At 38.8% G+C, this 18,670-nt stretch overlaps 1 long non-coding RNA gene across 1 annotated transcript in view; it reads right to left on the bottom strand.

Moving 5' to 3' along the window:
* Positions 1–5,460: 5,460 nt before the first annotated feature.
* Positions 5,461–18,670, bottom strand: part of LOC306973677 — a 36,602-nt gene continuing 23,392 nt past the window's right edge. The window contains exon 3 of the long non-coding RNA XR_013793578.1: positions 5,461–6,062. This is a non-coding gene — a long non-coding RNA (uncharacterized lncRNA). The remainder of the gene's footprint in view (positions 6,063–18,670) is intronic.

The following is an 18,670-nucleotide window of genomic DNA, read 5'->3' as shown; positions in this document are numbered from 1 at the left end:
AGTTCATTGAGGACTTTACAAATCAGTTCCACAGCATGTCACTTTACATTTCAAAGTCTTAGTTTGAGTGTTGTACATCTGGGAAATGTGCACATAATGAATGTATTAATCCATTGTCTTGATTCTTTTTGTTTTTGGCGAGTTGATTTAAACATCCTGCACTTCAGTCTCGTGGCTCGTCTGCTACCTGCTAAATGTGTAAATCTTCGAGAATTTGTTGTCGACCATGTGGGGCGTGTAAGCTTTTTTTTTTGTGTTGACCTTAATCATTTGTTACTGATCATTTTCTGATTAACTTGTTTAACTTATTTGAATGCACAGTAGAGAGTAGCTGGCATACTTCGCATTAATTACCGGGTCAGGTCTAGTTGTGTTCATTGCCACCAGTGTTTTTTTTTTGTTTTTGTTTTCCCCATTGTTGATTTTATGAAGTAACACACTGTTCTCATTTATTTATTCATTTTAGACCTCTGTCTTAAATAAATTGTTATAAATTAACTTTTGTTGCTTGGTATTTATTCAGTGACGTATCCCCCCCCCCCCTTTTTTTTTCTTTTTTTTTTTACCAGACTACCCCTTGAATCAGGGAGACGATTCCAACCTTGAGCATTGGTTTCATCTCATTTCAAGTGGGTTTCAGCAACAAAGCTTTGGTTTATGTGTGGAAGGTGGGAAAATAAAGGACCAGTATTTTTTAGAAAAGCAAATTTTATTCATATTTAAGCATAAATGTTGCATAAAACACAATTTCTTGAACGTTTTTTGCTAGACTGCAAGTTTTGTTTTAGCTCCAACACAAAAGTTAAAACCGTGTCTAAAAGTGTCACTTAAAAGATTTTATACAATGATTCCAGTTGTATTTTATACACTGCCGGTCAATAAAACAAACATTCTCCTAATGACCAACTAGACACAGAAAATGTTATTTTTGCAGTGGGTAATCAAAGAAAGGACTTAGAGGACCTAACCGAGGTCGGCGGCACGGTGGTGCAGTGGTCAGCGCCTGTGCCCCACAGCTAGAAGGTCCCAGGTCCGATTCCCTCCTGGACGGTGCCTGTCTGTGTAGGTTTCCTGTGGGCACTACGGTTTCCCCTACCACTAAAAACATGTACAATAATTGAGGATAAATGTGTGTGTTTAAGAGAGCGAGTGGGGGACGACAGATGGAAATTAGCCAGTGTTACTTTAAAACTAATATATTCTGTATTAGTAGTTACAGCTATAAAAATGTAATATGTTTGTATTACACATTACTGTTTCAAAAATGTAGCTGAGTTACACTACTTTGAGTTACTTTTGAGTTACTTTTGGAAAAACATAAACCGAAAATAGTAATTCCACTGAGCAAAACTGCAATCAAAGATTTCTATTTACTTCTCTTTCCCCCACTCTCTCTTTGCTTTGACGATGTAAACTTAACACAACTACACATCTTATACACCAGTGTCCCTTATTTGGGGAAAGTTTGGCAGTTTTTTGTTCGTACATTTAAATGCACTTGTAACTCGAGTTACATGAATTGTAATGACTAATTTAATGACTTTAATGACTGTAATTTATGTAAGTAATATTTCTTAGTTACTGAAAAAAGTAATATTTTGTAACTCGTTACTTTTGTAATACGTTACCCCAACACTAAAATAAGCCTAAGGCCACAATCCGGCGTGGCATGTTTACATTTATGTTCAAAAGTTCATTTATTTCTGTAATTCAGCTTAATATGTGAAACTAATATATGATATAGACTGACTACATGCAAAGTGACATATGTCGAGCCTTTATTTGTTACAATGTTGATAATTATGGCTTACAGTCCATTAACAAAATATTCTAATTTTAAGAGATTTTTAATTGGGTTTTTTACAAGCTGAGCCATAATAATCAAAATTATAACAAAGGCTATGCATATCTCACTTTGCATGTATTGAGTCCATCATATATTTGTTTCACAGTTTAAGTTGAATAACAGAAATGAATTCAGTTTTTAATGATATTAAATTTCTGAGTTCTACCTGTATGTTCATTAACAAGCCAAATTAAGAAATAAATGTGAATGAATTAAAATCTGCCTTTTGTCAACATCTCCATGGCGACGAGCTGAAGACGTCCCGCTCCCAGTGAAGTTACGGTCAGGTTTGAGGAGAGCCGAGCCGCCCACAAAAACACACGTTTGCTTTATCATTGAAAAAAAAAAAAAAAATTAAATGAAAGTTATCAAAGTATCTGTAATGAAATAAATGCTTCTATTTAATTCTATTTATTAGGTGAAATGTTACGCAGGGTGGCTTTAAGTCAAATGTCAGTTTTACCGAACATTTGTACAACCAAATGTGAAACTGAATCGGAAACTGCCAAAAACCTTTCTATTTGAATTCAACAATTACAGCTCAGATTCTACTGATCTGAGCACGTTTTTCCTCTTTCTGCTGAACAAACAATTGTCAACTCGTGATCAATTTAAAGTATGTTGAAACTGCATTCTTTAATATTAATTCACACACACTCACAACAGATGTTAAAGGTGCATTTTGAAAATAGTTTGCCAGAAAACAGCAATGAAAGCCCGTCAGCGGCGACATGCGTAAACTAAAACCTCCTTTCACTTTGTCAACTCATAGAATTGGGAGTGAAAAGATTTATTGAAATACAGCAGAGATTTTTCTAACAGCTTTTTGTGCAACCTACAGCCTTGAGACTAAATTCTTCATTCTGTGCATTTGTCAGAAAATGTACCCACGCCCTCGCATATGGTTCACTTCTCGCTTCCTAAAACTGTATGCACTATAATAATGTTTTCCAAAGTGGATCTGTTGAATAGTCACATTATAACTCATACAATGTCTCTTCAAGGTTCTGGCAAATCAAAAGTGCCGTATGCTCATGTGGTGCCGCTCAGTAATGGGGAGATTATGCTTTGTTTCATGTAGTTTTATGTTAATAGCACATATTTGGACAGGCTTGGTTTTGATGGAGTGATTCGGCAGGTTTTGCATTAACTATGACTGGAAGTGTCCTATTGCTGGTTTAAGGCAGCACAATTTTGGGGGGTATAAAAAGGTTACTGTGATTGACGATTCATAATTTAAAATCACATATTAAACATAGGAGTAAAAATACTGCCCCCATGTATTTCAGTACATGTTTATATAGGTCTAAACTACAGGTTTATTATGAGACTCCATGGAGACAGAATATACAGCGGGAATACTATATGTTTACATACAGTAAAAAGACACGTTTGCATTTGATCCTCAATGTCTGACATGAAACCAGAATTAACTTTTACTGTTTTAGGTCAGTTAGAATTTGAAAAAAACATTTGTATTTGCTAAATGCCAGAAGAATGAGAGATAGAGTTTTCTACACAGTTTTATATTACTTTCTACAAAGCCAAAGGTTTATGTACTTTTCATTAATATTTGGTAGAATTGCCTTTAAACAGTATATTTTCATTGTCATTGTCCATTTGGAAAACCCATCTGTGCCCAAGCTTTAACCTCCTGGCTGACGTCTTGAGATGTTGCGCCAATATTTCCACATAGTGTTCTTTCTTCTTTATTTTGTGAAGTGCACCAGTCCCTCCCGCAGTAAAACAACCCCACAGCATGATGCTGCCACCCATATTTCATAGTTGGGATGGTGTTCTCAGGCATGCAAGATTACCCTTTTTTCCTCCAAACGTGACGATGGTCATTATGACCAAAAAATATAATTTTCTTTTTATTTTATTATTATTATTTTTTATTCATTCATTCACCTCAGACATAGACACAGTCACAGTAGACATTGAATAAAACAAAAAACATAAATAACATAACAATACCAAAATCACAATACATTTCACATAAAGATAATTCCGGACTAAGACAAGACAAGACAAAGACAAGACAAACAAACACAAAGACAAGACATACAAGACATACAAGTCCTTGACACATTTTTCATAAATTCCATATTATTTTTTACATTATATTTTACATTATATTTACATGATTACATTATATTTTACAGTGGCTCTCAAAGAATGGGCACTCCACCAGTCTTCCTTTGTTCTGTTCATCCTTATACACATTTTTATCTTGTTTGGAGTGTTTATTGATTTGATAATTTTCTTTCCGTCAGATCACAGGATATATCTCCAAAAATGAAAGTCTTAATCCTTTTTTATTTGCAAACTCCAATCTGTCTTTTTTTCTGTTTCTTTTGGAGTAAGAGCTTCTTCCTGGCAGAGTACCCTCTCAGCCCATGTCGGTACAGTACTTGTTTCACTGGATAATGACACTCTCTTACCAGTCTCAGCATCTTCACCAAGTCTTTTGCATTTGCTCTTGGGTTGATATTCACATTTCAGACACAGCACGTTCATCTCTGGGACACAGAACCCGCCTTCTTTCAGATCTGTTTGATGACTGGTCATTTCCATCATTGTTAAACCACTGAACGTGGCACCTTCAAGTGTCTTGAAAGTGCACCCAAAGATGAACCAGACTTGTGCTTCTAAGGTCAGGACATCACCTGGGCTTTCCCAAATTGTTTAACGGTATACTAATTTTAGTATACGTAAACTTCTGACTTTGTAAAAAATAACAAAAACATTTGTAAAAAATCTCTCATTCTTCTGACATTTAGCAAATAGAAATAATGTTTGAAATTCTAATTGACCTAAAAAAGTAAAAGTTAATTCTGATTTCACGTAGGACAGTGAGGAAAAAAATGCAAATGTGTTTTTTTATAAAGTGTATGTAAACATCTGGTTCCCGCTGTATATACTGCCTATATAATTGCTGTCTTTGCAATATGAGAATAACCTTGGATTTTGATTGTTAGTGTAGCCCTATTCTGTTTCGTATGTGCTTGCTTAACCTCTTAACTCCCACCTGAACGGATCCCATTTTCTCCAGTTTGGCTTTACCCTAATCAAAAAGCTTATTGGGAAAAAACACCAAAATAGCCACAAAAAATGAGAGGAAAACAAGGATGTAAACGCAAAAAAAATGTGACAAAAATTCAACAAAGATGTGACAAAAATGTGACAAAAACTCAACCAAAGAGTGACAAAAATTCAACAAAAATGTGACAAAAACTCAACAAAAATGTGACAAAAATTCAACAAAAATGTGACAAAAATTCAACAAAAATTCAACAAAAAAATGACAAAAATTCAACAAAAAGTGACAAAAAGCTCAACCAAAAAGTGACAAAAATTCAACAAAAATGTCACAAAAACTCAACAAAAATGTCAAAAAAAAGAAAAAAAAAATACATACAAAAGGTGACTCAACACAGCAACAATGCGAAGAAAAAGATCAGTTTTGTGGGTCTTTGCTTTCAAATGAGGCGTTACACAGGCCTATATAATAGCCAAAGAGGACAGAATGCATTTGGTTTAAGCGGGTGGTAAGAGGTTAACATACTGTACCACTGTTAGACAATAACATAAAGCTTCAGAATTGAAAAAAAAAAAAAAAAAGAATTCCATTGCAGGTCAGTTCAAAATCGTTCCATTAAATGCTTCAGTCGACATCAAGGGGGAAAAAAAGTATTTTAAATTGTATCTTTTACCAACACTTAAGTTGTCGTGGTTTTGGTTTCGTGCCGTATAAAAATGACTAATTTACAGTGGCATCGATTTGTTCAATCAATAGCTGTAGTAGACACAAAAGATGTAATAACAACAACTCTCCACTTAATGCACAACAACTAGGCCACTTAATACAGGCCTTGAGTGTCATTGTTACCATGAACGGGGGAAACTCGGCCAGGACCTTCTCTTCTAAGGTAGACAGATCAATAAGACAGCTTCCAAAACAAACCAATAGAGAGCTCCCATTATATCCTTGAAGTGGCTCTATTCACTTGCCCTAGTCCAGCCCATGGATACCCCCCCACGCCCCCCTTTCTCAATCATCCCAGTGCCTCTGTCCCAAACGCAGCCTGGAGATGCTGAAGACCTTGTAGAGCAGAGCGGCACACATCGCTGTAGGCTGCACTCAGGATCCTACGTTGCATTGTTTGACAATTCTCCTCCGTCTTCCCTCTGACCTCGTAATCTGCAGTTTGACCTGAAAAGGAATGAAAGTACTATTTTAGAACACGCTGGCATTCATTTAGGGGAAGCTACGGGAAATTGTGCTCATATTTCTTAAAGGTAATGTAAGGTAATAAGCAGTAGGTAGTACATCTCAAGTTGTTGATGTGGATTTTTGCTGAATGTGACAACTTATGTCTTAACCTCTTAACCCCCACCTGAACAGTGCACATTTTTTCTAGTTCAGCTTTACCCAAATCTAAAAGCTTCTTTAAACCCCCCCCCCCCCATCAAAATAGCGACAAATAAAAGAGGCAACAAATTTTATGAAAAAGAGGCAAAAATGTGACGAAAAACAATGTCTAATAAGTGTGGACAACACGGCAACAAGACAAGGAAAAAGATCCATTTACATCAGTTTTGTGGGTCTTAGCTTTCAAATGAGGCGTTAAACTGGCCTGTAGGCTGTAAGAACCAACCAATAGCAACCAACCAACAGCCCGGACACTTTAGAATTGGACTTTTATATAGATTTACATTCTTTGCAAAACATGATTTTTATTGTCAACATTCACCAGCATCAACATTTACATTTTGCAGTGTGTGAAATATGATATGACTAAATGAAGGGCTCGTGCGGCGCCGTTTACTTCACATTCACAACCATACACTCAACCAAAATTGCGCATGATAAATCTGGTAAAAGTAGTTGGAAACACGCCTCTGAGCATGCAGGGCATATTTAAATGCGGTCAGTGTTCGTGATTGAGGTCCAGTGCAGAAGAAGCAGAAATATGAAATGGCTGACTGCCCTCGCAGTAATCACTACTTTTACATTAATTCTTTTGCAGATGAACATTGTTCCTCTGGGGTTTGTCCGCGCTTCATTGTTGTAGACGGCTTTAATTAGCCGCTCCCTGCTACGAGCCTTGATACCTGACTATTCACATTCAAATGAACCCAGAGACTGTAACAGCTTAAAGTAAAGCAACAACTATGAGCATTTTCATAATCACATAGACGATATATTAATCCATAGTAATACCTGAATGCTTTTTAATTACTTACGCTGAAATATCTCATGTTTGCATCATACAGTATAAAGGACGACAGCAATGGCCCAAATCACAGTATCTTTGTAACATGAAAGTAACAAACTATAATATAATAATGGAGCTAGGGTGACTCATGAATAGCGAATCATGAATATTGAGTGTTTTAAGAAATTATCTTTAGCATAGCATGACCACACCTTATCAGAGGTCCGCAGTCAATATAGATTTTGATGTTCTTTCATAATGTGTGTATTTATGCAGATTTCTTTGTTCAAAGAAAGGTGTCCGTCTTAGATTTTTGCTGCACACTTTTCGACTGTCTCTTTGACAACTTCACAACCATCTATCGCTATAGTGCCACACAATGTTGAGGTTTCTGCATACATTAACTGAAGCTATGTATTTGTTGTTCTCCTTTATTACATTCATGTCAACACTTGCCTCCCAACAACAGAATAGACTGCCCTCTAGTGCTCCTGGTGACGCATGACGCCAGGTCGAAGGGGGAGGGGGCCGCTGCTTGTTGCTTGCTTTAGCAGAATGCCATGCTTTTTTCTGTGCCATCCAATCAGAACGCTCCTGGCTAACACTGCTTACACCCATGGCAGCGGAACTGGGCGGTGAATGCAAATGCTCCCCCTAAAAGATCAAGGTTTTTTTTTTTTTTCTTTCTTTCTTTGGCAATGGTGCACCACTTGTTTCTATGCCTTTCATGTTGGTCTGATGATGGCGATAATAAGAGGGGTAGGACGGCCCGGATAGAGCCAAGGCACAAGGAAGAGGCATCAAGGAGATCTTTCATATGGAATGCTGCATCACATGACATTAGTGTCTTTCACGGGTACAGTTTGACTGACAGATTATTAGAAAAATTGTGAGAAATGTGCCATTGTCTCCATCCATTTTTCAGCTCTGAAACGCCAACACTTTTTGCCACTTGCACAGTGGCTCTGAACTGGGACAAAGAAACTCATTGCCTACATGATGATGATATTACTCCCCCCCCAAAAAAATATGCTTCTACAATATTGAAATAAAAAGCCTTCACAATACAAATTCCACGTCAAATGTACAGCCTTCAAGTCTTTGAGCAAATAAAACAGATCCACACACTTACAAAAATACAAAACTAAATATAGGCCAACGAGAGATCTTTGCCATGGCCGATCTCCCAGCGCTGACCGTCAGGGCTGCAGAATTAATCGAAACCGCAATTTGGTAGATTTGCCATGAGCAAATCAGAAGAACTGCATTACTATTTTGGCAGTACATTGTCCTTTTATTAAACAAAACACACGGTATGTTATCTTACAATGTTTAAAGCTCCAAATCCTGTTGTTTAGACCACAACAGGTTCTGAAATGCAGGTGATTTTTGTGCCAGTTTAGCACTTCATACTCCAATCTTCTCACAAACGCTATTGTTCCTGCCCAATGTTTATAATATGCACAGTGAACACTTAGTTTTCAAACAAGAAATGCATTTTTTTTCTTCGTAATTGTAATACCTTTTGTATAATCATGAAACCCTAGTCGTCATGTCTGAGTTTAGGGGGAAATACTCTTATACTTCTTTTTAATGAATGCAGTTTAATAGTATCTCAAGATAGCACATTTTAAAACACTAAAAGATTAACAACAAATGTATCAAGTCTTGGGAGCATTTCAAACACTACTTAAAATCATTTCTGTATCTCTCAAAGTATACTTTTGAACTGAGGCAAAAAAAAGAAAGAAGAAGATCTTTACATCTGCTTCCTTGGGCTCTGCCTGCTTTTGCGAAAGACTGAGTTAATAGTAACAAACATGGCCTTATATAATTGCTTCCTTTGTGCTCCTCAAACAAACGCGGGCGGTGTCATGTCGCAGAGGGATCTTATTGTTTAGCGTGCCTCGGGTCTGGAAGACTTCATTTATGGCATTATGTTATATTAGGCTGATGATGCACATAGCATTCACGCGGCACTTCAGCTCCGCGCTTCTCATATACATTGATTTAAAGGCACCCTATGTTCCTAATTAACACCGGGCATATCACCGCCGCTCACAGGAAACGCAAGACTGATTGAGAGGAACGTGGCAAATTGTCGACATTATTCGTGATGCAGGAAGACGTTTTGCTTCAATTAGGAGGCATTGTGAGTTTAAATATGACAACAATATCTTTGATAAATGAGAAATGTGTTTTGGCAAGAATCTGAAATGGACAAAGGATAAGCATTTAAGATTGAAGTTCTCCATTTTACAACACTTAAAGTTACACAAGGATATTGTTTGGCTTTTTGACAGCGGGAAAAAACAAAAATAAAGAACAAAGCAAAGATACTGTTTTGACAACAGCCGGTGTGCTTTCTGGACAAAAGTTATAGCTGAAGAATAAAGGTTGTCGGGAAGAGCATCAAGTGCAAAGTGAGGACACGCTAGGTGGCAGATTTAAGAGATATCAATATTACAAACATTCAAATAGCAGAAGTCATTTTAGCTTCCCATCACCATCGAGTGCCCGTGAACTTGTCGCGGGACCTTATTGCTTGTTTGATCTTGTAACCAGGCACGACCCCTTGACCTTTAGCTTTTGGCCCGACAGCACGTGGGGGTGACCACTGAGGAGGGTCAGCGCAGTCCCGGGGGACACTATCGCCATGTGAAGTGTAGCGCAGGACTGAGAAGCAGTGGAGGTATGTGACTACGAAATGAATGCATATTTATACCCTATATTCATCAAGGATGTTTTTGCAGTGTGTGTGTGTGTGTGTGTGTGTGTGTGTGAGGGGATGGCGTTGAAAAATGTCACACACACACACACACACACACACACACACACACATGCGTATAGGAAAGCTCCATACAACTTTTTTTTCTCCTCGGCAATATTTCATTGCAAAGTGTGAAGCAGGAGCAGGAATGGAAAAATGCACAGCTCTTTCATCATTATCAATTTTGTTTCTAATGAAAGAGTGAGAATTATACATCACTTTGAGCATATTAGGCCTGGGATAATATAAAAATGCTTTCTTTCTTTCTTTTGAAGGCTTTTCTTTTATTCTTCATACAAAAGACTTTTATGTGGTGGTGGTGGTGGTGGTGGTAAATGCATATTAAGCAAGAACAGCAACCATCATTCATCTTCTACAATGCATAACCGAAAATTACGGCATTATCTCATGGCATGGAGAAAGGTATAGGAAGAGCATTAATGTGGGAGAAGGCAGATGCTGGGGGAAGAGAAAAGTCAAACCTCATTTTGCAGTAAACCAGAGCCAAATCCGATGGGCTCCATCAGCTCTCTTCAGAGTTCAGTGTTTATGGTCAGAGCCGACTCACACGGGCGAGTAATACTTCTACTAGGTCCAAGGTCCAGTGATGTAGCTCTATTGGTGCTTGTGTTTAACATAAAATTACACAGTGTGGGGCATCCTAGAGGCTCCAGTGCCTGCTATAACAGATACCCTGCTATAATGATCTTAGTAGACCAGCATTAGCTTTTATTTAAGAGGACTTGGACAGTTTGACGCAGGCAGATATTCTGTTGAGGTCACTTATACTTAAGGGTTGGTTTGCTTGTGAGTTTCGAAAAATGTGTTCCTTTATTATACATTTGTAATACGGAGCCATGTATTTGCATGCACCGAGATGATATTAACTTCCTTTGTATAATTCTGTTAAAAATACTCCATGAATCGTGCACTTTTAGCTAATACAGCTTAACCTTATGTTCAATATGTTTGTCATTGTGCTCTGTTTACCTGTTGCTTTGTACTGTCTGTGTAATGCAAGGTCGTCAGTGCAAATAAGATATTGTTCCCAATCGACCTACCTGGCTAACTAAAGGAATAAAAATGTTTGAATTGGTCTTGTCACCCAACGACATCGGGCACAAAAGTCTACATCAGTCGACCACTTTTCTGTACAGCACCAGTTTAAACCATAGTTAGCAATATTTCATTCCCCACATGCCTCCCTGATTTCCTTTCTGTAATACTGCCTGTCAAAAAAAAAAAAAGGCAAAAGCCCAAAATATAATTTGCAGAGTTTTATAACGTGTGACCTCGCTCGTGGAACCCTTGGAGGTCCAAATCTGACTGGAGTGCATAGAAATAAAGTGACAATACTATGACTGTCAGAGGAATAATAAATCATTCTTCTTTTATTAAAATGTGAACAGCTGTGTAAAGTACTGTATATTAAATTTTAATGTATATCCTACTACTACGATCCAAAATGGCACTCTGAAAGTGAGAGAATGTCGAGGTGTGAGGGGAAAAAATCCGCAGTCTGGAGAACACAAATTATCTGCGGTACAACAAAAACTGCTAAGAAACCCATCATTAAACCAATTACATATTCCATATTCTTATTATTTAAGTGGACTTCAGGTTACTATTTTTTTTTTTTTACCAAGATAAGGCACACTGCTCTGGTCGCTCTCGCTGTCTGGTATCCCAGGGTGCAATGTGGCCCTGGTCGTCGGTAAGCCACGCAGATGAAAGAGGACTACCCCCGGTCTCTCTGTGATGTCGCTGCCAAAAATGAAAAACCACTGACAAATACAGGCCGGGGATTTTAGGAGGCGTAAAATCACCCTCAATGCATTTCATGTCAATATGTCCCACATTTGAAATCCTTATTATAGATTTGGTTTGGGGTTGGGCAAAAAAAAAAAAAAGGGATGTGCTTTCATTGTTCAGGGATATGTCCCCCTCACTCACTCTCGCACACTCACTCTCGCACGCACACACACACACACACACACAATTGGTTCGCCCTGGAGTCTGTGCCACGCCACCCACCTCCGCATATGTAACCTAGCAACTATTTAATTAAAATAGCATCAGCATTGAGGTTTTCTCCGCACATGCAAGAATTTCCTCCATTGCCTTCTGCTCACATTGTGCATCAAAAATTATGTCTGCCAAGCATTTTTCTTTTTTTTCTTTTTTTTTTGCTTTGTTTAGAAACATTAACAGTCAGGGTTGGTCTTGGCGCAAACGCACTGACCACCATCACAACCTTGACGATCCAACAATATTAAGGCCACGTTTTTGTGAATTTCCCGCTCCCACCTTGGCCTTTTCTTTGTACGCCATGTCACGGCCCCCATGGAGCGAAAGCACGAGAAACCTTTCAACGCTTTGCTTTACATGAATGTCCAAGCAGTCAAATGCAGAGCAATTAGAAGGAAATGTGAAGCAGCAACACATGTCAGGGAAAATCCGAGCAAATGCCACTCAAAGTATGCACAGCTTCAACTATAGAGCAACATATTGCAAATCAACGATGTCAAAATATGAGCTCTGCAAAGCTAATGGGCACTGGGGGGGTTATCTGTTTTGTGTAGTCACAGCGCTCAAGGAAGACACTCCTCTCTGAGACGTGTCCTATGTTATTACCTAAGAAAGAAATGCATTGGGAAAAGTCACAGCAAGATTGTAATGAGCCACTTTCCAAATGGGTACATTACAGGGTTGACCTCTTCTTCAGGTTAAGCATTTCGACAAAAAAGAAAAAAAAAAGAGAAAAATTGACATATTTCTGCTTCTTATGTCCCACTTTGCCGCTTTTCTCACGCGCCACTTTTCTGCAAGACGACAAAAAAACCACTTCAGACTCCGCAATTCAGAAAAGAAAAAGGAGTTAAGAAATGTAAGGAGATAGAAAATCCTCACACCCGTCCTAATAGTCAGTGAGAGTCGATTCAGTTTTAAAGAGGTGCTGACATCGAGACATTTGTGGAGATCTTTGCAATATAAAGTATCAATGAGCAATGAGCAAATTCCACTTCGCTCAAAAAGTGACATGAAATATAATTTAGAATAGATCAGATATAACAGCTATGGGAATGTTCATTTGTATCTTCAATGTAAATCTATGGAACTTTTAGGTGAATCCACTTCTGCATCAAAATTAGTTTAAAATGACCAGGTTTGTGTCATTCAACATTCTTCACAAGGACGAATAAGAACACTGCATACCGAGTGCATACCGTGGGCACCCACTACTCGCCAGGCCCGAATCAGGGGGGCAAAAGGGTGCATTGCAACCTCATTTCAAATGTGCCCCCACAACAGTTACTTTAATGACGACACTCTTCTGTAACACCCGTGCACCCTCAGTCTGTTCTGGAACCGGAGCAGGTAACACTTTCTAATAAGGGTTGCGTAAGTATTAATAAGGTATTATAAAGCATTAACAAGCCATGAATTATGTGCTTGTAGAGATATTAATACGCTGCTCATTGTACTATTATCAACAACCATTGTAAAAACCCAAGAATTATATGGCTAATCATGGCCTACCCTATAACCTTAACCCTAACCCATAAGGCTAAGAAGATTACTAATGTTTATTAATACCTGCCAAGGAGACTGGTGAAGATTTGATTTGGTCTATTTTCACATAGTAAAAACAATATTCGCATGATTACAACTGGTTTCAAAACTGCGATGGAACGAAACCCTCAAGGGCAGGTGGCAACCTCCGCAAGTTAAAGTTAAAGACAAATGTAAAGCATGTAAGTTAATATAATAGTCAACAAATATATTGTCATAAAACAAAAAGTACAATTCTAAGCTTATAAATGGATCCCCATGAGGAAAATTGCAATATGCGTCAGCCACTCTGAGTGAGAGATGGTAAGATGTAATGACTAGGGCAGGGCGATATGGCCTAAAATCTATATCACGATATAAAAAAAAGAAATATTATGGCAATGATATATTTGACGATATAATTGACAGTGGACAAATTACTTCAATTCTTCTTCTTCTTCTTCTTCTTCTTCTTCTTCTTCTTCTTCTTCTTCTTCTTCTTCTTCTTCTTCTTCTTCTTCTTCTTCTTCTTCTTCTTCTTCTTCTTCTTCTTCTTCTTCTTCTTCTTCTTCTTCTTCTTCTTCTTCTTCTTCTTCTTCTTCTTCTTCTTCTTCTTCTTCTTCTTCTTCTTCTTCTTCTTCTTCTTCTTCAGTGTTTATGATGCTCTGATGGAGTTGAACGATATCAAAAAATGATATTGCGATAACGATATGCGATACGATATGGCCCACCCCTAGTAGTGACAAAAAAAAAGCCAAAATGAAAGACTTACAAGTAAATAAATGAAAGTACAACAATACAGATTTTCATAAAAGTCAGTGGCACGATGCAAAATGTGAAGCTGTAAAGTGTGTTATTTTAGTTAATCTAAGGACAGAGCCATAACCTCCAAGGACAAATGTAAAACCATTGTCTAGTTCTCATAATTTTGCATATGGGGCATGTATGCATGAGATTAATTCTGCAATCATCTGGATTCTCAGTGTTGCCTATAGCACCATACAGTCCATGTAAATCCTTGTGTGTGTGTGTGTGTGTGTGTGTGTGTGTGTGTGTGTGTGTGTGTGTGTGTGTGTGTGTGTGTGTGTGCCCGCGCCGCTATTTGCATAATGGCACATGATTTTGACAGGCAGGACGAGAGAGAGGGACCCCTTGACATTTTTATAATGGCACTTTACAGGGTGGACAAGGTTGGGGGGGTGGGTAGGATATGAAAGGCAGTTGTGTTGGAACAAAATATACAGACCTTCGCTGTATATGTGTGGCACTGGTGAAGCGAGACAGTGACCTACAGGCGCTTCACTCGGACTCGGCCGGAAAACACATGCAAGCTGTAATTTAGGGCCACTTTACAGTACGGCAACAAATACTTTACGCAGCCGTATAAGCAATATTTCACAACTGCGGCACAGACAGATGAATGCGCACGGGTGCTCTAATAAAATTTTATATGATATGTGGTGGGGAGTGGCGGTTAAAAAATGGACACAATTATAGTCGAAGAAGTCATACGCAATCAAAGATAATTACAATGCCGGAGATGGTCAAGAGGAAGAACCAGGTTGTCTTTTTATGTATAACATTGATAAACTTAAAGGGAAAATATATCCATGACAACAGTATATATTTTTATATTTAAGAGATTATGATTATGTATCATAAGTAAGGCTAGACAATAATCTCACTGTATCAAAATTAGAAGTTTGATATATTAAGGCAGGAAAACTACCACGATAAACAATATTATTGAAGCCACAGAAACTCAAAAAACTTAAAAATGACCATAAAGCTGTATTACTTTAGAAAAAAGGGGGAATTGGGCAAACTATAAATATTGAGCCTAAAATGCATTGTTTATTTGTCATTTATTGAAATTATCATGACAAACCTAATCATTATTATTATTATTATTATTATTATTATTATTATTATTATTATTATTATTATTATTATTATTAATCATTATTATAAGTTATAGTTATATATTTAACGTAAAAATGGGAACATTTTAAATATGTCCAGGAGCATTAACATTTGAGACATTTTGAGCTAAACTAAACAGGACATGTTTGTAGAATTTAAACATAATAAGGCCCAATGAAGACGGGACATTTTGTTATTTGCATTTTTTGTTATATTGCCAAGATAATTTCAGCCACTACGATTAGCTTATTGTGACCATTCAACTTGCAATTTAGGTTTAAGTGAGATTAATTGTCTATGCCTTACGTTGCTCGGTCATTACACACACGTTGTCAATACATCTGATCTTATCCAGGGACTCGTCGCTCTGGTACAGGGGTCTGTGGGAGAGGTCACGACAAATGAGGAGGTCACAGACTGGGACGTCCCGGTCTTTAACGTCGCACACGCCCCTTGTGTCTGCTCCCAGTGACACGTGCAACAATGCCGTCTTCTCAGCAACACAAACAGGGCACAATATGAGGACATATGCTGCAGCCGTCGCTTTAGCCTCTGTCCACCAGTCCCTCATCTATCAGTACGTGGGAACTGGGCAGCCCTGTCTGCAGTCGCACTGGAGTACATCATTTTGTACCAGTCTGGGACATAACAAACACCGTGGGGTTCAGGCGTGTGAAAGTCAATCAGACACAATAGTTTGCTCTCAAAATAATGGATGTGAAGACATATTCAAGTCCCTTTTATACGTAAAAAAATAAGTCATTTTAATGAAAGCAGAGTAAGTGCGGATAAATTCTTCGAAATAAAGTTGTTTCATCTTATCTGGTGCGAGATTAGCACCAAAATGTCTGACCAAGAAGCATAAAGGTCGTAAATTCCTGTTTCGATCTTTTTGATAGCATCTGTTTTGGGCATTTCTGTCACTAGCAGTAATTCACCACACTTTTAGACCTGTGAACACGCCATTCACTCCATCTGCAAATCTTTGTCAACCTGACACACATACACATTCATTAAAATGCATAAAACCTTTGCACACCCCTGCTGCATACATTAATTAGCGCGCCAGTAACAAGCTAGCCTCTCCATTCACACCCTGTGCCTCTTTCATTAGCATGACAGTGGCTAGCAGCGGCCAGGGGCCCAATGGCTGTGAGCTCCTCTCCTCAGGGCCTCTGATTAAAGGCAGCACCCCTAGGATGCAAAGCCCTCCATTCCTTTCATCATGGCACCCATGCAGCGTCTTTGGGATGATCCCGGCCCGCTAACTGTCAAGTATACCTGCTTCTTTGGGCCATCTCTTTGACTCTTCTCTCCATCCCGTCTTGCCTCTCTCTCTTCGACCACTCCAGTCTACTCTCCTCCATCTCAATGTAATTGTCACCTCCTATCAGACCCTTATGGGCTTCTTCATGGAAGTTAATGCATGTATGTAAAAGGGGCCAATGGCAGGCTGGTGTGCTATCTGCTCTGTGCACATATACACGTCACACAGCTGTACTATATGAGATGGTTCACAATAGTAGCCCCAGGTGACCCGGGCAGGGTGCCCACTCTAAGGGCTTATCCATATAGGAATCACCTATTCGTCTAAGGGCTTATCCATATGGGAATCACCTATTCGGACAGTTCTCCATCTGCCCCACAGAGGCTATCATCTGCATGGCAGGTCCATCAGAGTTTTCACCCCTCTACCATCCGGCCTGGATTTCAAGGAAAAGCGTCTCATTAGCTATGGTCCTTGAAAGAAGGGCACTCCATTTCAAATTCAGTTACACATTCCCTTTGAATGAGACTGGGAGGCAAAGTGTGAGGAAAGCAGGGAGATGGTTTCTGTGGACGGCAGAGGCCTGGACCTGCCGCGAGGGAGAGCGCTGGGGAACTCTGCTGAGGCGCTCATAATTTCACACCATCATTACCTCCACACATTTATGCAAATGGAATTTCAGGGAGACACCGGACAAATGGATTTAGCCTGAGCTTTGGACAGACATTTTGTCAAACATGTAGAATGGGGATTTACACACTGCAGTATATTATATGAGAATTATCAATGGAACGTTTTCTGTTTCCCATAATAATTACACACTCATAACCAGCACAAACAAATGAAAATTAATCAAGTACATTGTTTGGTACCATTTCAGTCTTTGCATTCAAGTTGGTCAAAATTAAACATAAATACTGTCTATATGCAACTTGTGAACAACTTCCTGCTGGAGAAGCTTGTTCTGAAGATCCATATATTGAACACACTGTACCTCAGTAATGAAGACTGTAAGGCAGTAGCTGTATGCAGTGGGGGGCAGGTCCACTCTGTCCTAACGAGGAAGTATCTTGTGGAGAGGAAGGTCAGGGGGCGTCATGGCCTTTGCTTCTATCGCAACACAGCAACATCACAGGAAAATGAAGAAAATGTCATTTAGTGCTCCTTCAGCCAAAGCCGAACAAATAATTAGGATTAGTTGATGTTACTTCAAGCACGCAGGGAGCCGGTGTCATGCAGTGTTTTATAGTTAATGACCAGCGTGCAACAGCGCTGGGGTCGGGTGCAATAACGTGGGAATCGATTGCGCTGACCTTTCCTCAATTTTCATTCCTGACCTATCGATTATGACACCTATTGATCTGCCTTTCCACTGTGTTGTGGACATCAGACAGAGACTTGTGAGATGGACAGAGGGAGGAAGGATAGTTATCATGGAGACCACCTGTCACTCCTCGGGTCTTCCCTTCGACAACCTCATCAGAGCTCTCGATACACACGGCGGGAGGTCAGGCCGCGCTTCATAATAAAGAGCTGAGAGGCAGAAGGAACGCAGGCTGGAGGGAATGGGCTATGGCACATCTCACAAGAAACAGCCAAAGCACCAATGACATTTCCACTATTCTATTAGAGTGGTGGGCACCAGCTGCACACATAATGATACACTTAATATTGATCATGCGGCGGTGGAGGAATGTCTGCATTTAGCAGAATATCATTTAGTCTAGTTGTGAATAATTTGATGGATGTATTTAATGATGTTTTGCAGGACTTGTATTTAGAATTTGGGTAAGTTTGTTTTAAAGAATTGTTTCATTGAACTTTAGTAGCTCTAAATAGTTTTATTTTCTTTTTATTATTTGCGCATGAAAACAGTGCAAAAATACCATAATGTTTGATTGCTAGTGTTTCCCCTAATCTGACAATTATAAACCTGACAGAATACACCTGTAACCCTAAAGCTGTTATTCACCTGTGCATCATATGTTTAAGCCTGTGGAAACCGCAATTTCCGACTAAAGTGCTCTCTTCAATCCTAGAGAGTGCTAATAACTGCAGAAAGATAATTTCTCCTTCTTAAACCTGTAATT

This window comes from Gobius niger, assembly GCF_951799975.1.
Source record: "Gobius niger genome assembly, chromosome: 1".
Lineage (NCBI taxonomy): Eukaryota > Metazoa > Chordata > Actinopteri > Gobiiformes > Gobiidae > Gobius > Gobius niger.
Note: the sequence above shows the minus strand (reverse complement) of the source record. Positions and strands in the feature narration are given on the sequence as shown.